The sequence below is a fragment of the Hemitrygon akajei genome, chromosome 10 (genome assembly GCF_048418815.1).
Source record: "Hemitrygon akajei chromosome 10, sHemAka1.3, whole genome shotgun sequence".
Taxonomy (NCBI): domain Eukaryota; kingdom Metazoa; phylum Chordata; class Chondrichthyes; order Myliobatiformes; family Dasyatidae; genus Hemitrygon; species Hemitrygon akajei.
The window spans coordinates 35,461,116-35,488,038 of record NC_133133.1 but is presented as its reverse complement, the minus strand read 5'-3'; the positions used below and the strand labels follow the sequence as shown (position 1 = coordinate 35,488,038).

At 40.3% G+C, this 26,923-nt stretch overlaps 1 protein-coding gene across 6 annotated transcripts in view; it reads left to right on the top strand.

Annotated features, from left to right (window-relative positions):
- The window catches only part of tenm1 (teneurin transmembrane protein 1), a 2,244,326-nt gene that overhangs the window by 1,258,405 nt on the left and 958,998 nt on the right, over nt 1–26,923 (top strand). Inside the window, exon 1 of one of the 6 annotated variants that reach the window (XM_073058031.1) lies at nt 2,519–2,781. The exons of the other annotated variants lie outside the window; for them this stretch is intronic. The gene's annotated coding sequence lies outside the window, so the exon portion shown is untranslated. Of the gene's footprint in view, nt 1–2,518; nt 2,782–26,923 lie in introns of those variants that run through there. 6 annotated transcript variants of the gene reach the window in all.

The window sequence follows — 26,923 nt, the reverse complement described above, 5'->3', positions numbered from 1 at the left end:
TAGGATTTGACAAATGTGGACTGGGTCAGGCTGTTTTCTGGCAAAGGTGTACTTAGTAAGTGGGAGCCCTTCAAAAGTAAAGTTTTGAAAGTACAAAGCTTGTATGTGCCTGTCAGAATAAAAGGCGAGGATAACAGGTTTATGGAACCTTGGTTTTGCAGAAATATTGAAGCCCTGGTTAAGAAATAAAGGAGGTGCATAGCAAGTATAGGCAGGCAGGAATACCCATACTTGAGGAGTATAAGAAATGCGAGAGAACACTTTACAAAGTAATCAGGAGAGCTAAAAGAAGACATGAGTTTGCTCTAGCAGACAAGGTGAAGTAGAATCCTAAAGGTTTCTACAGATATGTTAAGAGCAAAAGGATCGCAAGAGACAAAAATTGATCCTCTGGAAGATCTATGTATGGAGCTAAAAGAGATGGGGGAGATCTTAAATAGATTTTTGCATCTGTATATAGTAGGTAGATGGAGTCTACAGAAATGAGGCAAAAGCAGCACGATCATGGACCCTATACAGATTACAGAGGAGAAGGTGTTTGCTGTCTTGAGACAAATCAAGGTGGACAAATTCTCAGGACAGGACAAAGTTCTCCTTGGGCCCTGTAGGAGGCATGTAGAAATTGCAGGGGCCCTAACAGAGATATTTAAGTTATCCTTAGTGACAGGTGAGGTACCGGAGGTTTGGAGGATAGCTAAATTTGTTCAGCTGTTTAAGAAAGGTGCTAAGAATACTCCAGGAAATTATAGATTGGAGAACCTGATATCATTTGTAGTAAAGTTATTGGAAGACATTCTGAGCAACCAGATATATGAGGTATTTGGATAGACAGGGTCTGATTATGGATAGTCAGCTTGGCTTTGTGTGTGGTTGGTCGTATCTAACCAATCTTATAGTTTTTCGAGGAAGTTACCAGGAAAGTTGATGAAGCCAAGTCAGTGGATATTATCTACATGGACATCAGGAAGGTATTTGATAGGATCCAGCAAGGGAAATTGGTCAAGAAGATTCGGTCACTTGGGTTTCAAGATGAGGTAGTAAATTGGGTTCAATTTTAGCTTTGTGGGAGAAGGCAGAAGGTGGTAGTAAATGGCTGCCTCTCCGAGTTTAGCATTGTGACTAATGGACTGCAGCAGGAGTCGGTGCTGGATCTGTTGTTGTTTGTCATCTGTATCAATGATCTGAATGATAATGTGGTAAACTGGATCAGCAAATTTGCAGATGACACCAAAATTGGGGGTGTAGTTCACAGTGAGGAAGACTATCAAAGCTTGTAGCAGATGTGGACCAGCTAGAAAAATGGGCTGAAAACTGGCAGATGAAATTTCATGCAGGCAAGTGTGAGTTGTTGCAATTTGGGAAAACCAGCCTGGGCAGGTCTTACATCGTGAGTGGTAGGCCACTGATAAATTTGGTAAATCAAAGGGATCTGGGAATACAGGTCCATAATTCATTGAAAGTGGTACCACAGGTAGGCAGGGTCATAATAAAAACTTTTGACACATTGGCCTTTATAGATCAAAGTATTGAGTACAGTAGTTGATATGTTATACTGAAGTTGTATAAGACATTGGTGAGGCCTAGTTTGGAGTATTGTGTGCAGCTTGGTCATCTAAATACAGGAAAGTTACAAGATTGAAAGAGTATAGAAAAAAAACTACAAAGATATTGCTGGGACTGGAGGACCCGAATTATATGGAAATATTGAATAGGTTAGAACTTTATTCTCCAGAATGTAGAAGACTGAGGGGAGATTTGATATACAATACTTTTTTTTTATTAAACTTTTTTTTATTGTGTTTTCAAGTAATTATTGAGGGGTATTTTTAGGGTAAATGCAAGCAGGTTTTTTTTCCACTGAGGTTGGGTGACATTACAACTAAGGTTCATGGGTTAAGGGTGAAAAATGAAATATTTAAGGGGAACTTGAAGGGAAACTTCTTCACTCAGAGTTTGGTGATAGTGTGGAACAAGCTGCCAGTGCAAAATGTGGATGTAATTTTGATTTCAACATTAAAGAGAAATTTGGATAGGTATATGGATGGGAGGGGTAGGGATGGCTATTGTCCAAGAGCAGGTTGATGGGAATCGACAGTTTAAATGTTTCAGCATACACTAGATGGGCCGAAGGGCCTGTTTCTGTGCTGTAATTTTCTTTGACTGTATTACTCTAACCACTTAGTGCTCTGACCTCCCAAAGTATATTAATATTAAAACTGCATATTATATTTTAATATTCAAAACCAGACTCATTAAATTATAGGTTGCAATGGTTTTAATTGTTAATGCATTTCCCAGTTTATTTTTAAATAGAAACTTTGTGGTATGTAGAAAGCCATTTGGAGCAAAATACAGGTTAATGTACAGTTTTCTTACAACAGGATGATGATGTTACTGCTGTGTGAGAATGTAGTGTTGTTGCTTTGTCTCCCCCTCTGGTAGCATGGTACGTTCCAGTGATGTTAATATGTGAGTGCTTCTGTGCCTGCTTCCAGTAGGAGCAGTTGGGGATTGGTAGTTATCTCTTGTCATTTAGGTAGCAAGAGTGTGAGGAGTCTGTAGTGTTTAGCTGATTGCCTAGCATCCACAAAGGGATTAGCTAATGCTGAACAGAAACCTAACAAACAAGCATAGCTTGGTATAATTCAGCTTGTTCTTACATCAGGAATCTGCAGGATTTGTTGAAAGAAGATGAAAAGTGGATTTATTTAATCTTCGGTAGAGAGTATTTTGGAGAGATGGGATGGCCGATATCTCTCAGCATGGCAAGACTTCAGTATGGTAATGTGACTGAGCTTGTGAATAAGACTGAAACATGTATATATATATATGTGTGTGTGTGTGTGTGTGTGTGTGTGTGTGTATGTTTATATTCCTTGCTTTGTCTGCTTTTGAAAGGAGAGAGCGACTGCTTGATGTATAACGATATCAGGCTCTACACCTAAAGTATAGACATTCAGAGGCTGCATGCACACCATAGTACAGAATTTATTATCAGCCTGACAAATATAATGTTAATGATTCCTGAGATCAAATGAAATAGCATTTTTGTCTTTGCATACCTCCTAATCCACGGGTACAGCAGAACTGTGATTGTGGACTGCACAGTAGCTTCCCCTAAGCTGTGAGTATGCAGTTTGGTATCGATTAGAATGAATGTGTTGTACCATCTGCCCGTTATTTCAGTAGCTGACTTCTCAGGTGCTCTGGCACTTGTCTTGAACAAAATGGGCACTTCATAGGGATCATTCAACTTCTGCTCAGTAATTGCTGCAACAATCCTTTTTTATGGTTGTGTGCTGAAACAGAAAATATGTATTTTGTATGACAGCTATGTAGAGATCAGGCTTCCACTGCTGGTATTACAATCATTAAAGAATCACATCGCTTGCACAGGTTAAAGAGAAACAACTACTTGATATCAAAAAATACTGATGCTCAAAGCTATTTAGTGCCATTTCATACAGGGTGACTTGTTTTCAGGTGGCTATCTAGTTGTACTGAAGTTCATTAAATAAAAGTCAGTGGATTGAACCTATTGCCCATAACAGTTATTTTTTTCTTGCAGTTTCTGATAAGGGGTAGCTCACCTGAGTCAGCCTTCAGATGAAGGGAAAAAAAACGAAGCATATTGTCCTTGGTAGCTGATTGGTGAAATGTGGATTTCTGAGAAGGAACTTGGATCACTGTTAATTAGAGAAATGGATTTCAACTGCATCTGTTAAAAGCATTTTAATTCTAGTTTTCTTGTGGTATTGCTACATTCTGAAAGAAGAGGGTATAGTTTGAATTAATATTATACAATTCAATAATATTATTTAAAATTGATGATTTACCACACCGACTTCTTGTATTAGCTGCATTTCTACTCAAGCATACTAAGTAATCTTATTTTGTGTTTCTTTTTTAAATATGTTACATAATCTGCAGTACAAAGGTTTACTTCGATAGAATGGTTTTGCAGAACCTTTTGTAGAGTTGCTATACAGCTTAAAACTTATCACTGTGAAGGCATTGTTGAAGGCTAAATCAAGTACCAAAGGCCATTCTCACAGCAATCCCACCGATCCAGGTGTAGGTCTGATATAATAAAAATAAATCTGGTATTTTTTTAGTGGACCTGTTAAAAAAACATTTCAATAATGGTTTCATCCTGAGGTTAGTGAGATGGGCTCCAAGCCACCTGTCAGGAGTTTTATTATTAGACCAGATAATCTTTGAAATTTGTCCATCCTACTCATGTGATTTATTTTTTTATTTCTCAGCTGCTCCACCAGAGGGAGATCCTTCCACAAGTAAACCTGTCTGTTACTGATGGTAGAACAGAGGGAAAGGAACATAATAAATATTATGGCCTCTCGTTTTGATTGTGAGGAAAGGAAGTACTCTAACTTTCTGATCAAAGGGAATAATACAAATTCAAAACATATTAGGCCATTTGATTTAAATGAAATAAGTTATATGTTTTATATATGGTGATACATATGTACCTTGATAATAAATTTACTTTGAACTTTGATATGATCAAAAGGTGACTGAGGACATTGAAGGAAATGCCAATCATCTCACCATGTCAATCATTTAGATGGTGGTAAGCTGACAAAAGCAAATGATTGCGGACATGAACCAAAACGTGACTGAATGTGAAAGCAGAGCTAGCAGCTGAGATGATTGTCATAAGGTCATAAGACATAGGAGCTGAATCACGTACTTGGTCCATTGAGTCTACTCTGCTATTCTATCTGACATATTATCCCTTTATCCTTCCTTCTCTTCATACCTTTGACACCCTTTGATCAAGAACCTATCAACTTTCTCTTTAAATGTACCCAATGACATGGCATCCACAGCCATCCAAAACAATAGATCTCCGCTCTCTGTTCTAAAGGGATATCCTTGGATTTTGTGGCTGTGGTGTCTGGTGCAAGACTCCCCCACTAGAGAAAATGTCCTCTCTACGTTCACTCTATCTGGGCCTTTCAACATCTGATAGTTTTCAATAAGATCCCCCTTCTTCAGGTTTATGCAGCAGCCATTTTCTGTGATTTGATGAAGTCACTTGTGAGCTAGTACACAGCATACAAGGACTGGATTCTTCTGAATTGTGAATAATGAGACACCACCCATTGGGATTGCAGAATTGCACAGCTGACAGATGCTGCCTCATTGAATTAGCAACTTGAGTTCAATCCTGAATTCTGGTACTGCCTGTGCGAGACTTGCACATTGTCCCTGTGACCCTGTGGATTTCCTGGGTGTGCTCCTGCTTTCTCACAACTCACAAGAACCATCCTAAATTGCACTTAGTATGTTGGCAGAATCTGAGGGAAGCTGTTGGGAATGTTGGAAATTGGGGGGGGGGGGAACATTTGTTTTAGATTAGAATAAATGAGTGCCCATGATTGGCATGGGCCTATTCTCACAGCGTAATGATGACAAAGAACACAACTTCTGTTATTTATTCAATGGATGTGGGCATTACTAGCAATGACAGTAATTATTGTTCATCCTTTTTTGGCCTCTGAACTCAGGAGGCTGAATTGAGTCTATTGCATTGTTGAGTCTGGAGGCACTCAGTGACCTCTTAATGGGGTACGGGAGTGGAACCTGGTGTGGTCATTGACTGTTGAACTCCCCTCCACTTCAAGGTTTGATATGTTGTGCATTCAGAGATGCTCTTCTGCTTACCACTGTTGGTTATTTGAATGGATATTGTCTACCTGTCAGTCTGAACCAGTCTGGCCATTCTTGCCTGACCTCTCCCACTAACAGTCATTTTTGCCCACAGAAATGCAGCTCACTGGATGTTTTATTTTTGTTTCTTTGCACCATTCTCGATAAACTCCAGGGATGGTTGTGGATGAAAATCCCAGGAGGACAGTCATTTCTGAGATGCTCTAACCACCCTCTCTGACACCAACAACCATTCCAGGGTCAAATTCTGAACAACTCAACCTCTTGACCATGTCTGTAGGCTTTTATGCATTAGGTTGCTGCCATATGATTGGCTGATTAGATATTTGCATTAACAAGCAGGTCTTTGGGTGTATCTAATAAGATAGCTACTGAGTGTAGGATGCCAGCGAACTGAGAGAGTGTTTGAAATAATTCATTACTTTTATTGTTTCTAGTGTCAGATTTTACTTATTTTAAGATTCAGGCAAGTATTTGAGTTTAAGTTAATCAGGATCCGTTGTCTGATTTGAATTCATGCCTCTGATCAATGGTCCTGTCCTTTGTATATTAATCCAATAACCTAACCATAATGCTACCGTACCCACCATTAGCAATAAATATGCTTGAAGGAATAAGTAAATGTCTTGACCTATTTTGTGTCAATTTATTGATCCATGTTCTATAATAAAACTCAAAAATAATGGTGTATTTTCATTGCAACACCTGTCTGTAGAAGAGGTTTTTTTTAGCACCTTGACATGTTTACTGCGTTCATCATTCTTGATCATTGTCACCAAAAGCTTGCCAATTTTTTTGAAGCTGGAACAAACATCAAGTCCACTTTTTATCTCCAGCATCCTATCTGCGCCCCAGTAGCAACATCATCCTAATTATAAACAAATTCGCACAACAGATTAGCATAATGAATGATTTGAGATTCATGTGCATTTTCTGTGATAACAGCCAGCTGAGGAAGCTGAGAAATAAGATGCTTTCAATAAAGAAGAAAGCACTGTGGGAATTCAGTTCATGGTTGATGAACTGTAATCTCATCGTCTTTCAGATTCACAACATTGTCAGAATCTAATACTGCATTCTTAATGATGAATTTATGGGCTTGGAATACGAAATAATTCCCAGTACTCCTGTCACTGCACATACGATATTGAAAGGAAATATTTCCATTTGAACCCCGAACATCAAAAGATACAGACAGTAAAATCTACATTTCCATACATGAGACAGGGTTGTTTCTCAAGATATATTCTTTTCATTAGTCTACCTAAAATAGAACTTCAGTTTCCAACGGTGAACTGATTATAAATTTAGCTTTTTAATTATAAATCATTAGAATAAAATAATTTGAAACTCCTGCTCTTTAACAAGTCACTTCTTTGTCAGGATATGATCAGACTTTGTAATTATATGTACATTTAAGATTTTTATTCATTTTATTTATATATTGAGCCCTTCAAGCTGCACCACCAAACAACCCTCAAATTAACCCTAGCCTAATCATAGGACAATTTATAGTGACTAATTAACCTACCACCGACTTTGAGACTGTGGGAGGAAACTGGAGCGCCCAGAGGAAACCCACACTCTCACAGAGAGAATGTACAAACTCCTTACAGACAGCAGAAGGAATTGAGCCTGGATTGTTGGTATTGTAAAGCGTTGTGCTAACCACTATGCTACCGTGCCACTCTATGAACATAGAGCAGTAGTGCATAGAAATAAGCTTTTTGGCCTATTATGTCCACGGTAACCATGATAGCCATACAACTAATCCAATCTGTCCACGTATGGCCCATCTCCCTCTTTTCTCTGCCTGGTTATGCGTCTGCGTAAATGCCTCTGAAATGTTCCTAACGTATCTGCTTCCATCACCTCCCATGGCAGTCCCTTCAACAAAAAGGCAAACAAAACAAAAAGCCTTGCAAATCTCCTTTAAACTTTCCCCTTCTTACCTTAACTCTATACCCTCCAGTATTTGACATTTCTACCTGAGGGTACAAAGTAATTTCAACTGATACTATTGCAAATGCCTTATCCTCTGAAACACAGCAAACCACCAAGGAAATAGGTATTTAAAATAATCCCAAATCAGTAAAATAGCCAACAAGACTATTTATTTATTCTATCAGAGTTGTCTTTCACCTTGTGTTGTATTTGAAAAGACATGTTGCACAGCAAAATTGGAGTTATTAGGAGTCTTATGCTCCAGGATGTTAAGCCAGGCACCTTGTTGAAGTAACAGCTTCAGGCTATACTTTTCAATCACTCACAAATTGTTCCACATTATATCCTCTTGGAATTTGCTATGCACCAGAATGAATATGAAACACATTATTCTGTCAGTTTTCCATTAGCAATTGATTACAAGCAGAATATGATTTCTGAACTTTAATTAGTATTTTAGAAGCTAATGTTCAAAGCTATTCCCAGTTCTTGTCTTACCTTCACTTACCAAATCAATCTATTGGAAATACTATAATTCTGCTGGTTTTATGAAAAGAAACTCTGAGAGTTACTTAGTTTGAGACTACGCAGAATGAATTCTATTGCAATTAAAGCCTCATTTGTAGATTTTTTTGCAGCAAAAATTAAAAATGTACCAAACATTGTTATTTTCCCTTTTTTGGGAAGCATAACGTCACAAGGAGTGTCATCATAACTTCATAATTCACCTAAGTTTTTTTTAATGGTTCAGAATATGAATGTCCTTTATACTTGTGAAAAGGGGTATCTGATTAATTTTGTTAATGTACTGCCTCGGAACTGATTAATAGTCAGTCAATCAAATCATTGTTGCAGGGCTGCTGAAGAGTCATTTAAATTTTAATAACTATGTGCTTAGCTCACCACCTGAAATTTGTATAGTATAAATTCTAATAGCTGTTTACTTCTGTAGATTGGTGTGATTTAGTCCTCTGAGTATTTGTTGGTATGTAGCCTGCTATTGTAGTAATATTGTTTTTGACAGGTAATACATCAACATATAAGATATTTTTCTGTTAATACAGAGGAGAGAAAAATGAATTATCGAAGTGCAATGAACAACATTGTTCTGTAACCCTATCTGACTGTTCAATTTTATGCAGTGCAGTCTTCTTAAAGTTTAATACCATGGGTATTCCTTATCCTGTGTGCTCATTGTGGTTCATAAAGATCTTTACACTGAAATAAAATATTAATTTATCAAATAAAATACGAAGTTTTCCAAAAGTATTTGGACAACAGTCTCAGACAATTAAATGTCTTTCTCTCATTCATCCCCTTTTTCAGACGTGATGGCTTTTTGAAGTACAATGCTTTGAGGTAATGTTATGGACACAATGTATGCTGTCCTTAATCACAGATGAGCTCCCCCTATTGAATGACTAGGACATGTACATTAACACAATGCTTACAGACTCTGAAACTAATTTAGCTTCGAAAAAGCAAACATTGCATTCTCACAATGTATTGTAACATTGTATTCACACCTCACATGCTCTTGATTTCAAGTTCCCTGGCCCCAGTCATCTTATTTTCATTATGGATGTCCAGTCCCTGTACACTTCCATCGGCCACCAGCAAAGCCTCAAAGCTGTTTTTTCTGGACACCAAACTTAATCAGTTCCACTCCACCACCACTTTCCTCCATCTGGTCGAACTTGTCGTCACTCTCAATAATTTCTACTTTGGCTCCTCCCACTTCTTTCAAACAAAAGGTGTAGCCATGGGCACTCATCTGGTTCCCAGCTATGCCTGCCTGTTTGTCAGTTAGTGGAACAATCTACGTTTCAAGCCTACACTGATATCACTCCCCAACTTTTCATCTATTACATTGACAACTACATTGGTGCTGCTTCCTGCACACATGTGGAGCTTGTTGCCTTCATTCTCTTTGCCTTCAACTTCCACCCTGCCCTCAAATTTACCTGGTCCATTTCCGACTCGCTTTCTCATTTTCTCTGTCTGTTTCTCTGGAGACAGCTTATCCACAGATGTCTATTACAAACCCATAGACACTCACAGCTACCTGGACTATCCCTCTCCCCACCTTGTTACTTTTAAAAACGCCATCCCCTTCTCTCAATTTCTTTATTGCCGCCGCATCTGCTCTCAGGATGAGGCTTTTCATTCCAAAAATAAAGAGATATCCTTCTTCTTCAAAGAAAGGGGCTTCCCTTCCTCCACCATCAACACTGCCAACCACATCTCTTCCATTTCTAGCACATCTACCCTCACCCATCCTCCTGCCTCCCTACCAGGGATAGGTTTCCTCTTGTCTTCACCTATGATCCCGTCAGACTCCACATCCATCACATAATTCTCAGTAACTTCCACCATTTCCAACTGGATCCCACTACCAAGCATGTCTTTCCCTCCCCCCCACCCACCTTCTGCTTTTCGCAGAGATCGCTTCCCTCCATGACTCCCTTGTCCATTCATCCCTCCCCACTGATCTCCCTCCTGGCACTTATCCTTGCAAACAGAACAAGTGCTACACCTGCCCTTACACCTCCTCCCTCACTACCATTCAGGGCCCCAAACAGTCCTTCCTGGTGATAGTGACACTTCACCTATGAGTCTGTTGGGGTCGTATACTGTGTCCAGTGCTCCCAGTGTGACTTCCTGTATATTGGTGAGACCAGACGTAGATTGGAAGACAGCTTTGCCGACCACCTATGCTCCATCAGCCAGAAACAGTGGGTTCTTCTAGTAGCCACCCATTTTAATTCCATTTCCTGTTCCCATTCCAACATCTCAATCCACAGCTTCCTCTACTGTCGCAAGGTTGGATGGGCAACTCCTTATATTCCTCTTGTCTTCACCTACAATCCATACCCATCACATAATTCTCCATCACTTCTGCCAACTCCAGTGGATCCCATCACCAAGCACATCTTTACACCTTTCCTTCCAACCCCTTCCCCACACTTCCTGCTTTCCACAGGGATCACTTCCCTCCATGACTCCCTTGTCCATTCACAGCTACCTGGACTATACCTCTTCCCACTCTGTTACTTGTAAAGATACCATCCCAATCTCTGAATTCTTCCATCTCCGCTGCCTTTGCTCTCAGGATGAGTCTTTTTTTCATTCCAGAACTAAGGCGATGTCCTCCTTCTTCAAGAAAAGGGACTTCCCTTCCTCCACCATCAATGCTGCCCTCAACTGCATCTCTTCCATTTTGCACACATCTGCCCTCACCCCACCCCATCAGACATAGGGGTCCTCTTGTCCTCACCTACCAGAGCAACAGCCTCCACATCCAGCACACAATTCTCTGTAACTTCCGCCATCTCCAATGGGATCCTCCACCGAGCACATTTTTCCCTCCTCCCCTTTTCTGTTTTCCACAGGGAAAGCTCTCTATGTGACTCCATTGTCCATTCGTCCCTCCTCACTAATTTCCCTCCTGGCACTTATCCTTGCAAGTGGAATAAGAACTACACCTGCCCCTACACCTCCTCCCTCACTACCAAGGGCCCCAAACGGTCCTTCCAGCTGAGACGATACTTCACCTGTGAGACTGAATTGAATTGAATTTATTTCTTACATCCTTCACATACATGAGGAGTAAAAATCTTTACAGTACGTCTCACTCTAAATGTTCTATGTGCAATCATAGTAGTTTATAATAAATAGAACAGTCAATATAACATAGAAATACACTCAGATCAGCGTGACTAAATCAGTCTGATGGCTTGGTGGAAGAAGCTGTCCCAGAGCCTGTTGGTCCTGGCTTTTATACTGTTTGGCTTTTTGTTTACTGGATAGTAGCAGCTGGAATAAATCGTGGTTGGGGTGACGCTGGTCCCCAAGGATCTTATGGGCCCTTTTTTCACACCTGTCTTTGTAAATGCCCTGAATCATGGGAGGTTCACAACTATAGATGCGCTGGGCTGTCCGCACCACTCTCTGCAGATTCCTACAATTAAGGGATGTGCAGTTCTCTTACCAGGCAGTGATACAGCCAGTCAGGATGCTCTTAATTGTGCCTCTGTAGAAAGTTCTTAGTATCTGGGGGCCCATACCAAACTTCCACAACCATCTGAGGTAAAGGAGGCACTGTTGTGCCTTTTTCACCACACAGCCGGTGTGTACAGACCATGTGAGGTCCTCAGTGATTGTGGATGCTGAGGAACTAGAAGCTGTTTACCCTCTCAACCCCAGATTTATTGATGTCAATAGGGGTTAACCTGTCTCCATTCCTCCTGTAATCTACAACCAGCTTCTTTGCAACACTGAGGTCGAGGTTGTTTTCTTAACACCACTGTGTTAGAGAGATTACTTCTTGCCTGTAGGCCACTTCGTTATTGTTTGAGATCAGGCCAATCAATGTAGTGTCGTCCACAAATTTAATTAGCTGATTAGAGCTCTGGATGGTGACACAGTCATGGGTATACAGGGAGTAAAGGAGTGGACTCAGTACACAGGCCTGAAGAGCTCCTGTGACGAGAGTCAGAGGGGTGGAGGTGAAGGAGCCCACTTTTACTACCTGCTGGTGATCTGACAGCAAGTCCAGGATCCAGCTGCACAAGGCAGGATGAAGGCCAAGGTTTGTTGGGGTCATCTACTGTATCTGGTGCTCCCAGTGGGGCTTCTTCTTCGGCGAGACCCAACATAGATTGGGAGAGCACCTTCTCTTTGTCTGCCAAAAAAAGGTGGGATCTCCAAGTGGCCACCCATTTTAATTCCACTTCCCATTCCCATTCTGACATGTCAGTCCATGGCCTCCTTTGTTGTCATGATGAGGCCATACTCAAGTTGGAGGAGCAACACCTTATATTTGACCTGGGTAGCCTTCAACCTGATGGCATGAACTTTGATTTCTCAAACTTCTGGTAATGTCCCCCCTTCAACATTCCCCATTCCCATTTCCCCCTCTCACCCACCTTATCTCCTTACCTGCACATCTCCTCTCAATGATGTTCCACCCCCTTTTCTTTCTTCCATTGTCTTTTGTCCTCTTTTGTCAAATCCATCCCCCTTCTCCAGCCCAGTATCTCTTTCACCAATCAACTCCTCAGTTCTTTACTTCACTCCTCCCCCAACAGCCCAGTTTCACCTGTCACCTTGAGTTTCTTCCTCCCCTCCCCTTACCTTCTTACACTGACTCCTCATGTTTTTTTTTCTCCAGTCCTGTTGAAGGGTCTCAGCCCGAAAAGTCGATTGTACTCTTTCTCCATTGATACTGCTTGGCCTGCTGAGTTCCTCCAGCATTTTGTGTGCATTGCCTGGATTTTCAGCATCACCGATTTTCTGTTGCTTGTGACTCTCATAATGTGCAGCTTTTTCACAGGGTCAGCTGATGCACGAGGCTAAGAATTTTATAAAGGTCAACTGTGAAGGTTTCCTGACTCATAAAGGCATATCCTGCTGTCATCTTTCTTAAGAAAGAAAGATAGAGCCAACTCCTCTCTACTTTCTAACTGTGCCTCCAAAGCTTGCTATGACAACCCATAATATTGTACAATTATTTGTAAGGTGTTGAGGATATTAAAAAAATACTGGGAAGGCAAATCTAAATTTTTCCTTAGAAAACAAAAAGGTGAAATTGGGGACGATAAATGAAAGTTAGTAAAATACCTGTATGATAGATACAGTATTTGAAATCCACCTGTGAATTAGAATCGTAGAGCACATTTGAAGTTCCAATTACAATTAGATACATGATATGGGAGTTACTCTCAGCTGGTTGTCTGACATTGATTAAAAATGCTTAAGCTTTGCAATAATCCCATTTTCAGCTGTATTTTCAAAATGGTACCACATTTGTCACGTTTAATAAAATATTACAGGATATTTGTTAAAGCAAGTATTTTTCAGGAACATTTTGCAACACTCTTTGATTATGCTGCTTCGCTACAGATCGAGCTGGCAATGTGTGAAATGGAAGAGAAATACAAAACCTGTGTACAGTTCATTTTCTGACTTTAGACTACAGACCATAAGGCCATTCAGCCCATCGAGTCTGCTCCATCATTCTATTATGGCTAATATATTATTCCTCTTAACTGTATTCTCTTGCCTTCTCTCCCTTTCCAATGACATCCTTACTAATCAAGAACATATCAACCTTCATTTTAAATATACCCAATGACTTGACCTCCACAGCCATCTGTGGCAATGAATTCCACATAGTCAGTATTGTCCGGCTAAGGAAATTCCTCCTTATCTCTGTCCTAGAGGGACGTCCTTGTATTCTGAGCTGTGCTCTCGGATCCAAGACTCCCCCACTATAAAAACCATCCTCTCCATGTCCACTCTATCTAGGCCTTTCAATAGTCAATAGCTATATTCTTTAATTAGTGTTTGTGCCTAAGATGTATAATTCTTCAGCAAAATGTCCTCATAGTGAGCATAATATCCAAACTATTTGCCAGATTAGTTATCATTCTGTTCGATGGTAGAAGATGGAAATGGGTAATTAATGCCAAATTATGATTATTTTTATTTTGTTGACTGTGGATTGCCACCAGAAAACAAGTTGAAACTGCCCATATTCATTTTCACACAGTTCGCCTGACATCCGTTAGGGAGAGGAAATATTGATCCCATCTGTTTGAACTGAATTCAAACAGATGTCCCAAAGGTGAGAGGACATGTTTAACAGAGAACATAATGCAGAGTTGGCGTTACATGCATTTGACAAGTTTAATGAGGGTAGGTCATAATTTTTTTTAATCTATTTATATGTGTCCAAGAAAGGTTTTTATTTCTCCCATCCAGAAATATTTTAACAGATCACAGAAAAGAAATGCTGAGGTAAAAGGCTCATTGCCATCTGCTGATGGCTTATTGCCATTTTCTTACTGATCCCAGCAAAACAGTTCACGAGCTAAGAAAAAATTAGACTGTTGCTACTGAGCTTAGTTCATTCAATAACAAAAAAATCCTTTCTATCTACCGGTAATTCCTTTCATCTTTCTATAATATTAACCCTGCCTTCTCCCAGCAGTATTCTTTTGTTGTTACATAAATTATTTCTAGCCTATCAGCTAAGATAGCCAATATTTTAGCTAACAAACTTTAACCAATACTTCTCTATTATACTATTGAAGCTTACAGCATGGTGCCTTGTCCCACTGAGAATGTGTCATGCAACAAGTACCCATTTATATTACGTCTGCTTTAATACTGTGTTACTTTGCCCACATTCCTATCAACTCCCTAGATTCTTGTACTCATGTGGACAATTGCAGCAATTTACCATGGCCAACTAATGTTTCCTCTGTCTCGTGGAACTGGCCCTTACCCTCAGCAATTTCTTTTCCGGTTCCTCCACTTTCTCCAAATCTAGGGGGTTGCCACGGGCACCCACTTGTGCTCTAGCTATGCTTGCCCTATCTGGAATATATTCCATACCAACACCGAAAACACTCACCAGCTCTTCTTAGGCTACATCGATGACTGCATTGGTGCTGCTTCATGCACCCATGTGGAGCATGGCAATTTCATCAACTTTGCCTCCAACTTCCATCAAGACTTCAAATTTATTTGGTCCACCTCAGACATCTCTCTCCCCATTCTTGATATGTCTGTCTCCATCAGTCTGGCTACAGATACCTTTTATAAATCTATTGGCTCTCACAGCTATCTTGACTCTTCCCACCCTGCCACTTGTGAAAATGTTATTCCCTTCTCTCATTTCCTCCATCTCCCCCACAGCTGCTCTCATGATGGGGCTTTCCACTACCAGAACATTTGAAGTATCCTCCTATTCCAAAGAACAGGTTTTCACTTTATTCAGCATCATGCCACCCTCAGCTGCATCTCCTCCATTTCACGGACATTCGTCCTCATCCCATCTTCCCACCACCACAGGAAGTATAGAGCTCCACTTGCCCTTACCACCCCACAGGGCTCCGTCTCCAGCACATCATTCTCAGCAACTTCTGCCATCTTCAATGGGATCCTACCACCAAACGCATCTTTATCTCTCCTCTCCTCACTCTCCACTGTTCACTGGGATTGCACTCTCTGTGATTCCCTTGTCCATTTGTCCCTCATCACTGATCTCACTCGTGGCAATTAATCCCTACAAAAAAGTGCTACAATAGTCCATTTGTCTCTTCCGTCACTATCATTCAGGGCCCTGATCAGTCCTTCCAGGTGAGGCAACACTTCACCTGCCCGTTTGCTGGAGAAAGCAACTGTATCTAGTGCTCCCAACTGCTGGGAGACCCAACATAAATTGGAAACCCACAGCATTCATTACCTTCACTCAGTCTGATACAGAAGACTGAATTTCCCACCCATTTTCATCATACTTCTCATTACATTCCAACATGTCTGCTCATGGCCTCCTGTATGGTCACATTGAGCCTATCCACAGGTTAGAGGAGCAACATCTCATACTCCATCTCGGCAGCCTCCAATCTAATGGACTGAACAGTGATTTCTCTAAATTCTGGTAGTTCTTTCCATGCCCATTCTGGCTCCCTTTCTACCCCTTCTCTTCTCACCTGCCCATCATCTCCCTCTGGTGACCCTCCTTCCACCCTTTATTCCATGATCCACTGTCCTCTCCTATCAGATTCCTTCTTCTTCAACCCTTTCTTTACCTCTTCCACTTCTCACCACCCATCTTGTCAATTCAATTTCTCCTCCCCCACCCACTCACCTTCCCCCTCACCTGATGTCATCTATCATCTGCCATCATGTATCCCTTCCCACCCCACCTTGTTCTGTCTTCTTCCCCTTCCTTTCCAGTCCTGAGGAAGGGTCTCAGTCCACAGAATCAAACATTTATTCCTCTCCATAGATTCTGCCTGGCCTGCTCAGTTCCTGCAGCATTTTATGTGCATTTGTTCTGGATTTCAGCATCTGCAGAATCTTTTGTGCTTATGATATTAACACTTTTTTCCCCAACAATATTCTTTTGTCATTACATATATTAATCTTTGCTTATTAGTTAAGGTAGCCAATGGTTTAGCCAATGGATTTTTACCAATACTTCACTTCTGTATTGTCATATAACGTTTTACAGCATAGCACTTTGTCCCACTGAGAACATGCCAAGCAGCAAGCACCCATTTATATTGCTCCTGTGTTAATCCTGTTTTATTCCACCTGCATCCCTATCAACTTCACAGATTCTAGTACTAATCTGGATACCAGGGGCAGCTTACAGTGGCCAACTAACCAACTTATGTGTGACTGGAGCACTGAGAGGAAACCCACATGGCCACAGGGTTAACCTCAAACTCTGCATAGACAACACCAGAGGCACAGATTGAAGCTGAGTTGCTGGAGCTCTGATCCACATATTAGAATAAGGTATTAGGTGACTAAATTCTATTGACATCCAAAAGACACTCCATCTCCTGGATCTGGATATATGTTTTGAGATTGCAGTGGTTCAGTCCATAGATTACTATTCAGCAAAGAGCCTGAAACACACTAGAGCAATTGTGAAATTTAAATTCAGTTAAGTAAACAATTCTGTCATCAGTAATAAAGACCAGAAAACTGATACTAGATCTCTATTCCTGATTGTATAATTAACAAAATTTAAATTCAGTCAGGAAGAAAATTTATTGCACTGACAGGATAACTCTATTGGTCTTTCTACAGATTTTGCCTGATTTGCTGAGTGTTTCCAGTATGTTCTGTAATAATTTCAAGATCAGAATCAGAAACACGTTTATTATCGCTCTCTTATCTGATGTGAAATGTGTTGGCTTTGTAACAGCAATGCAGTGCAAAGTATTAAGCTGTCATAAATTACAAAATAAATAAATAGTGCAAGGTAAGAAATAACAAGAGAGGATTTACAGTATGTGTTCGTGGCTCATTCAGAAATCGGATGGTGGAGGGGAAGAAGTTGTTTCTGAATCATTGAGTCCAGCCCATCTCCTTGATGGTTGTACCTTCTCCTTGATGGTAATATCAAGTAAAGGGCACATCTCAGATGGTGAGTGTATACTTCTTGAGGCACTGTCTCTCAAAGGTGTCCTTAGTGATGGAGCTGGCTGAGACGACAGCCTTCTGCAGCCTCTTGTGATCCTGAGTATTGGAGCCACTATAGCAGCATGGGATGCAACGAATCAGAATACTCTCTATGGTACTCTATAGGAATTTGCAAGAGTCTTTGGTGACAGACCAACTCACAATCAATTCCTTAAAAGTAGAACCCTCGTTGATATAAGAAACAAAGAAACACAGAAAACCTACAGCACAATACAGGCCCTTTGGCCCACAATGCTGTGCCGAACATGTACTTTAGAAATTACGTAGGGTTACACATAGCTCACTATTTTTCTAAGCTCTAGGTACCTGTCCAGGAGTCTCTTAAAAGACCCTATCGTATCTGCCTCCACCACCGTCGCTGGCAGCCCATTCCACGCACTCACCACTCTCTGCCTAAAAAATCTTACCCCTAACATCTCTTCTGTACCTACTTCCAAGCACCTTAAAACTGTGCCCCCTCATGTTAGTCCTTTCAGCCCTAACTATTGACACGATCAATGTCTCTCATCATCTTATACACTTCTGTCAGGTCACCTCTCATCCTCCACCACTACAAGGAGAAAAGGCCGAGTTCACTCAACCTATTCTCATAAGGCATGCTCCCCAATCCAGGCAACATTTTTGTAAATCTCTTCTGCACCTTTTCTGTGGTTTCCACATCTTTCCTGTAGTGAGGTGACCAGAACTGAGTGCAGTATTCCAAGTGGGGCCTGACCAGTGTTGTATATAGCTGTAAAATTGCCTCTCAGCTCTTAAACTCAGTCCCACAGCTGATGAAGGCCAATGCACCATATGCCTTCTTAACCATTGAGTCAACCTGCACAGCAGCCTTGAGTGTCCTATGGACTCAGACCCTGAGATCCCTCCGATTCTCCATACTACCAAGAGTCTTGCCATTAATACTATATTCTGCCATCATATTTGACCTACCAAAATGAACCACCTCACGCTTATCTTGTTTGAACTCCATCTGCCACTTCTCAGCCCAGTTTTGCATGCTATTGATGTCCCACTGTAACCACAAACAGCTCTCTACACTATCCACAACACCCCAACCTTTACTAACCTATCCCTCCACTTCCTCATCCAGGCCATTTATAAAATTCACAAAGAGAAGGGGTCCCAGAACAGATCCCTGAGGCACACCACTGGTCACCGACCTACATGCAGAATATGACCCATTTACAACCACTCTTAAACTTCTGTGAGCAAGCCAATTCTGGATCCACAAAGCAATGTCCCCTTGGATCCCATGCCCCCTAACTTTCTGAATAAGCCTTGTGTGGGATACCTGATCAAATGCCTTGTTGAAATCCATAGACACATCTTCTGCTCTTCCTTCATCAATGTGTTTAGTCACATCCTTAAAAAATTCAATCAGGCTCCTAAGGCATGACCTGCCTTTGACAAAGCCATGCTGACTATTCCTAATCGTATTATGCTTTCCAAATGTTCATAAATCCTGCTGCTCAGGATCTTTTCCATCAACTTACCAACCACTGAAGTAAGACTCACTGGTCTATAATTTTCTGGGTTACCTCTACTCCCTTTCTTGAATAAGGGAACAACATCTGCAAACTGCCAATCCTCTGGAACCTCTTCCATCCCCATTAATGATGCAAAGATCATTGCCAGAGGCTCAGCAATCTCCTCCTTTGCCTCCCACAATAGCCTGGGGTACATCTCATCTGGTCTTGGAGACTTATCCAACTTGATGCTTTCCAAAAGCTCCAGCACATCCTCTTTCTTAATGTCTATATGTTCAAGCTTTTTAATCCACTGTAAATCATCCCTACAATTGCCAAGATCCTTTTCTATAGTGAATACTGAAGCAAAGTATTCATTAAGTACATCTACTATCTCCTCCAGTTCCACAGTACGCACTTTTCCGCTGTCACACTTGATCAGTCCTATTCTCTCTCGTCTTATCTTCTTGCCCTTTACATACTTGTAGAATGCTTTGGGGGTTTCCTTAATCCTGCTCGCCAAGGCCTTCTCATGGCCCCTCCTGGCTCTCCTAATTTTAATCTTGAGAGCACCTTCCTGCTAGCCTCTTAATCTTCTAGATCTCTATCATTACCTAGGTTTTTGAACTTTTCGTAAGCTTTTCTTTTCTTCTTGACTAGATTTTCAACAGTCTTTGTACACCATGGTGTCTGTACCCTACCTTCCTTTCCCTGTCTCATTGGAGTGTACCTGTGCACAATTCCAAGCAAATATTCCCTGAATATTTGTCAGATTTCTGCTGTACATTTCCCTGAGAACATCTATTCCCAATTTATGTTTCCAAGCTCCTGCCTGATATCTTCATATTTCCCCTTACTCCAATTAAACGCTTTCCTAACTTGTCTGTTCTTATCCCTCTCCATTACAATGGTAACAGAGATAGAATTGTGATCACTATTTCCAAAATGCTCTTCCACTGAGAGACCTGATACCTGGCCAGGTTCAGTTCTCAACACCAGATCAAGTAGAGCCTTTCCTCTTATAGGGTTATCTACATATTGTGTCAGGAAACCTTCCTGAACACACCTAACAAACTTTACCCCATCTAAACCCCTTGCTCTAGGGAGATGCCAGTCATTTTTTGGGAAATTAACTTCTCCCACCATGATGACCCTGTTATTATTACACCTTTCCAGAATCTGTCTCCCTATCTGCTCCTCAATATCTCTGTTTGTATTGGGTGGTCTATAAAAAACACCCAGCAGAGTTATTGACCCCTTCCTGTTTCTAACTTCCACCCACAGAGACTCAGTAGACAATCCCTCCATGACTTCCTGCAGCTGTGGCATTATCTCTGATCAACAGTACCACACCCCCATCTTTTTTGCCTCCCTCCCTGTCCTTTTTGAAACATCTAACGCCTGTCACTCGAAGTGACCATTCCTGCCCCTGAGCTGTCCAAGACTCTGTAATGGCCACATCATAGCTCAAAGTACTGATCCTCAATCTAAGCTCATTATCTTTGTTCATGATGCTTCTTGCATTAAAATAGACACATCTCCACATCTCAAACCATTGGTCTGAGTGTATCCCTTCTCTATCACCTGTCTATCCACCCTCTCACACTGTCACCAAGCTTTCTCTATTTGTGAGCCAACCGCCCCTTCCTCCATCTCTTCAGTTCGGTTCCCACCACCCATCAATTCTAGTTTATACTTTCCCCAATAGCCTTAGGAATCCTACCTGCCAGGATTTTGGTACCCCTTGGATTCAAGTGCAACCCGTCCTTTTTGTACAGGTCATGCCTGCACCAAAAGACGTCCCAATGATCCAGAAATCTGAATGCCTGCCCCCTGCTCCAATCCCTCAGCCACATATTTATCCTCCACCTCACTCTACTCCTATACTCACTGACGCATGCCACAGACAGTAATCCTAAGATTACTACCTTCAAGGTCCTGCTTCTCGACTTCCTTCCTAACTGTTTTTAGGACCTCCTCCCTTTTCCTACCTTGTCATTGATACCAATATGTACCATAACCTCTGGCTGTTCACCTTCCCATTTCAAGATATTGTGAACGCAATCAGAAACATCCTGGACCCTGTCACCAGGGAGGCATACTACCATCCGTGTTTCTTTCCTACATCCACAGAATTGCCAGACTGACCCACTAACTATAGAGTACCCTATCACTGCTGCCATGCTCTTCCTTTCCCTACCCTTCTGAGCCACAGGGCCAACCTCTTTGTTAGAGGCACAGCCACCATTGCTTCCCCTCAAACAGGAGTACTTATTGTTAAAGAGGACAGAGACAGGGCTAGTGGCAGATCTCTAGTATCTGACTCTTGGCCTTCCCTCTCCTGACTGTTACCCACTTATCTGTCTCTTGAGGCCCCGGTGTGACTACTTGCCTATAGCTCCTCTCTATCACCTCCTCACTTTCCCTGATCAGACAAAGGTCATCAAGCTGCATCTCCAGTTCCCTAACGCAGTCCCTAAGGAGCTGCAGCTCAACATACCTGGCGCAGACGTGGCCTTCCAGGAGTCTGGGAGTCTCCCGGACCTCCCACATCTGACACCCAGTACAGAACACCGGCCTCACAGACATTCTTCCTGTTTCTAATTCTTCACAGGTAACCTACCTCGCCTCAGCCCATTATCACCGAAGCCCCATTGAACCAAACCCCTCCTACTCTGTCTACCCCATCTCCAATGCCCGCTCCTCCGACAACAGCTGTATAAAGCTGTCTCCTTTTAAACTCTTCATGTTGGTTTACCTCGCTGATGTCCATGCGCTTGCGCAGTCATCTCTCGATCAAACCGCTGAAGAAAAACTGTCTCCTTTTAATATCCACTGATATTTTATCAGTGTGTTAGGCCTTGTATATATCCACCAAGCTGTTGGCACCAAGGAAATTACAGTGGCTTACCCTGTCCACCATTGACTCTTTACTGAGGACTAGTATGCTGTTTTTGACTTCTCCATCCTGATTTTCACTTTTACTACAACTTTTGAATTTCTGAATTTAAATTTAATCACCCTTTTCTAGATTGGTCAATGTGTAAAACACACCTACTTTCACAAACTATATTTTCACGAACAGTCTGATGTGACCCTTGTGTGCAAGGTACATATAAAGTCTTCACACAGGATTGTATTGATCTATCTCTGCATTTAAATGATAGAAATTCATTCATAAATTAATGAATACGCAATATAGTAATTGCAGGATTGTAATCTGCCTGAGAAATTTACAACAATAGAAGAATTTTGGAGGTGGAGCACTCTACACTAATCCTCTGATACAAAGTGCTCAGCACTGTTGACTAAGGATGAATTTTTAGTCAATAATGCCTTAACAAATTGAATTCATACTCGTAAATGTTATCAGCACAAGGCAGAATAATAGAAGAAAACAACACAAAAAGAGATAGTGCAGCGAGATACAATGTCTTACCTCAAGGGCCATATGGTTTAACATCAACACTTTCCAAGACATTTTTATTTTGACTCTTCCTGAAACTTTGCCTGTCATAAAATTCCCACAGCAGAACCAGTTGCCTTCTAAGCCCTTTCTCAGTGTATTATTGACTTTGGTTTATCTGTATAGTTATATTCTGTTATGGTAGACTGACTGTCACTCAGGTCAAAGGAGCAACATGATTATTTAAGTTGGCAGAAATTCCCTTCAGTTTTCTCCTTTCTCGAGAACTCAAAGGCGATCTCCAGACAGACTAAGCAGTGAGTGACATTAACACATTTCACTCACATAAACCATTTAATGTATGAAAGTCATTCAGAACCAACAACAATATTAATAGAATAGTTAGGAATGAAGGCTAAAAATGTGACATATGTGTAGGTTTGAAATGTTTTGTAAGGTGTGGAGAACGAAGAGTTTTTATAGAGTCCCAGTGTGTTGGACTGAAATAGCTGGAAGTATTACTATAGAGATAAAGGAGATTAGGCAGATTAGTATTTACAAAGGCCAAACTTAGAGAACAAGAATTTTTTTCACAATGAGGAATGTTATCATTGAACCACACCTAATTTCAATCAACACTATCAGCAGGATCTTACAATCAGATGTTGGTGGTTCCAAATGGACCAACCAATATTGTTATTTAAACGTCAGCAAAATCCAGGACTTCCATGAAAGTGTTGTCAAAGCACATTCAACATCTGTGGACAGGTGTATAGTGGTTTTCTCTACCAGTAAAAGCCTGCCAAAATTTCCCAGCATTATGCTTGGGGATCCCAAATCGAATCCTCTGCCTGGCCTGGCTCTATTGAGTTCAATAGAGATTAATAAGCACTCTGGATAAAGAGAGAAATGGGAAAGTTTAAAAAAATTGGTAATTTTTCTTGTTTAGATTTAATGTAGTTTTTAAACTTTATTTTAAGAAATGAAAGTTAACTTAGATGCCAAAAATCTAAATTTTTTAATTTTGTTAATTACTGACTATTATTTTATTTGACAATGCATATCAAAACATTTAAGAACTGCTAAAAATCACCTCCAGTGTTAACCACTAGCAAAACCAGAATTTTGTGACCTTTCCTCCTCCTGCCAAATCTGTCAATGAGTCACCTCCTCACAACACCAGTGATAGTCCAACCAGGCCATACCACTGATGTCTCTGATTCTTTGGATGAGATTAGTCATCAACATCCAGAGCAGACAAGTCAAGGCATGGAAGAATGTGAGCAGCAATTCTTAATGTAAAGAGCTGAACCAGCAAGATCTCCAAACAGCCTAACAATATCTAACTCTATATACTTATACAGGGGGGCAATCAAATAAACCCATTTGAAATGGAAGTCCAGGCTTTGAAACCCATGGATGCTAATTATATTGTTTTGGGGATCTGTTCTGAAAATGCTTAATGTAAGAAGGTTTAAACTATACTATTAGACTGCAACAATATAACATTATTTTGCATGAGGTCACAGTGATCATTTTCATTCTTCTTGTACAATATAAAGACAGGATTCTTTTTTAATTTAACTGAAAATATAGATTTCAGAATGGGTTAGACTCTGGATAATTGGGGCCTCAATCTCAAAAATTTCAAACTTAAGTATTATTCACTATCCTCATTATCTGTTTGTTTTAAGCCATGCAGGATTTGGTCATGTCTGTTCCAGCAGCAACAGACTAATGTCGGTATTCTCTTTGAGGGATACAGACTATCATTGATTTTTTTAAAAATGCAAATGGTCTTTTCATTCCCTTATTTTTTGTGTGGAATATTCTGAAGTCCTGATGCAGTTTGGGGTGGGAATGTTAACATGTTTGAGTGACATTCAATGAGGATTTAACCCAACAATAGTGGAAATAACAAACTTGTGCTTCAGCATTGTGTGATACTATAATTCCACTGTCTGGCTAAAAAAAAATGGTGCATTGTCAAGGCTGCCATCTCTTGAAGGAGATGTCAAAAAGAAGTCCAGCTCTTTGTTTCAACAAACATTAAAAATTCCTATGGTGGTATTCAAAGAAGATAAAGAAGTTCTCTCAGTATCCTAAGCAACATTCTTTACTCAGCCAATACCTCAAGAAACAAAGTAAGATGACTTTTCTCATAGTCTGTGAGAGCTGTCTAGAGAATGCTTAATCCTGCATCTGCCAATAGAAAATCTACTTGATACACTAATTCACAGTACATAATTTATTTTTGCAAATCATACTTTGTTTAAGTTATTAATAACTTGTTTTAAATAAAGTAGCTTGATACAATGGCAAGAATCTCAAAGGGCTTATTGTACAGGCTTCTATGTAAAATGGTGGTTGGGTCCAACAGACATTATGAAAACCTGCTGACTTGAAAACTATCATGCCGGATTAAATTGCAGAGCTGATGAAGATAAGATCGGAACTTTCAGAAGATAGACAGCAATATCCCAGAGGGCAGGTTTCATGAAGAAATTAATCTGCACGCCAGTCTTACTTTCTGTCTTTGGGTATAGTTAAAATCAGTTATATTGCAAATAGGATCACTAGTGCAATTTCCTACATATAATGTAACTTAGATCTGGAATAGAAATATGAAATGCCTTCTAACCTTTGAATTAGAATTTCATGCTCAGTGACTATAGTTTATTATTATCTTCACTATCCTATCATGGAACCAAGTCGTGTGAGTGTTTCTGTGATACTTGAGTCGCAGCTGCAAAGCATTCTCACTACTTCTCAAAAAGTTATAATGTAAAAGAGAAGAAACATTGAAATTTCTTCCCAACCTGTAAGTCATCATGAAATAAAGAATCTTATATAAGTATCTATGTAAATATAGGAGCCTCATCCCTGGAATTGTTTCAGTAAATCTCTTCTGTACCCTCTCCAGAAGCGGTATCTCTTTCTGAAATTGTGGTAAACAGACCTGAATACAATAATTGAATATAATAATCAATATTTCTTTTCTCATCTACTCTCTATCTTATTTATAGAGCCCCTGATTCAGTGTTGTGCTTTACCACTTTCTCATCCTGCCCTCCCGCTCTAATTGAACTATGCATATCTACCTCCAAATGTCAGTATCCCTTTTTGGAATTGAGCCCACTAGTTTATATTGTCTCTTACTTTTATCTTCCTACCCAAGTGCAGAATTTCATTTTTCAACATCAAAGTTTATCTGCTATCCTTCCACTTACTCTACCAGTCTGTCTATATCTCTGTGAAATGCAGACATCAGTGATATTAAAATAAAAACAGAAAGTACTGGAGATATTTTACAAATAGGGTCATCAACTTAAAATGTTAATTTGTTTCTCTCTCCATCAATGTCTCCTGAATTACTGAGTGTTTAAAACATTTTCTGGTGTTAAAAGCACCTAGAAGTTGTATTACTCTCCTAAATATTATGCCTCTGCATTGATTTATTTATTTATTTGGAGATACAGCACAATGAGTCTGCACTGCCTAATTACACACATATGACCAATTAACCTACCAACCCGTACATCTGTGGAATGTGGAAGAAAGCCAGAGCACCTGGAGGAAACCCACGCGGTCACGGGGAGAATGTATGAACTCCTTATAGACAGCAGTGGAATTGAACCCAGGTCGGTGACGCTGTAACAGCAGTACACTAACGACTACACCACTGTGTCACCCCATTTTTAGTTTGTGTGTATACAGATTAAATGGTGAACTGTATACCTTAAGTCTAAGTTTTTAAACATTAAGTATATTAAACATAAGAAAAATTGCAGTGCTAAAACTGATTCCCCTGATAACTTCATTATACATAATTCTATTATATAATGCAATCTTTCAGCACTCCTGAAAATACTGGAAATGCTCAGCAGAACAGGCAGCATCTGAGAACAAAGAAATTGAATCGACAACTCACCAGATAGATAATCTTTCATCAAAACCTGCCTGTGTGTCTATGCACATCCAGCATTATCTGTTTTTGTTTCAAAGTGATGTTCTTTCTCTACTGGTCTGCTTCAGGCAATTTTTATATCCATGCTGCTTTTATTCCCTGGATTTTCATTATTAATGGTGCTTATTTTGTGACAACTAAACAAATACTCTTTGGAAATCTATATGTATCACATCAACCACATATTTATCATTTATGTCATCAAAAAAACTCTCATCAAATTAGTTAGACCAAACTTGTCTTTAATAATTAATCCATAACTTTACTAATTAATTAATATATTTCCAGATGATTCTGTCTTAGATTTCTTTTTCTAGAAATTTAATTGGTCTGTAGTTACCGGAATTTTTGGGGGGGGGAAAGTATGCAACATACTACAATTTTGAAAACCTCAGGCAGCAGCCCGGAATCTGTAGATGTTTGGAAAATCTGGCTTCT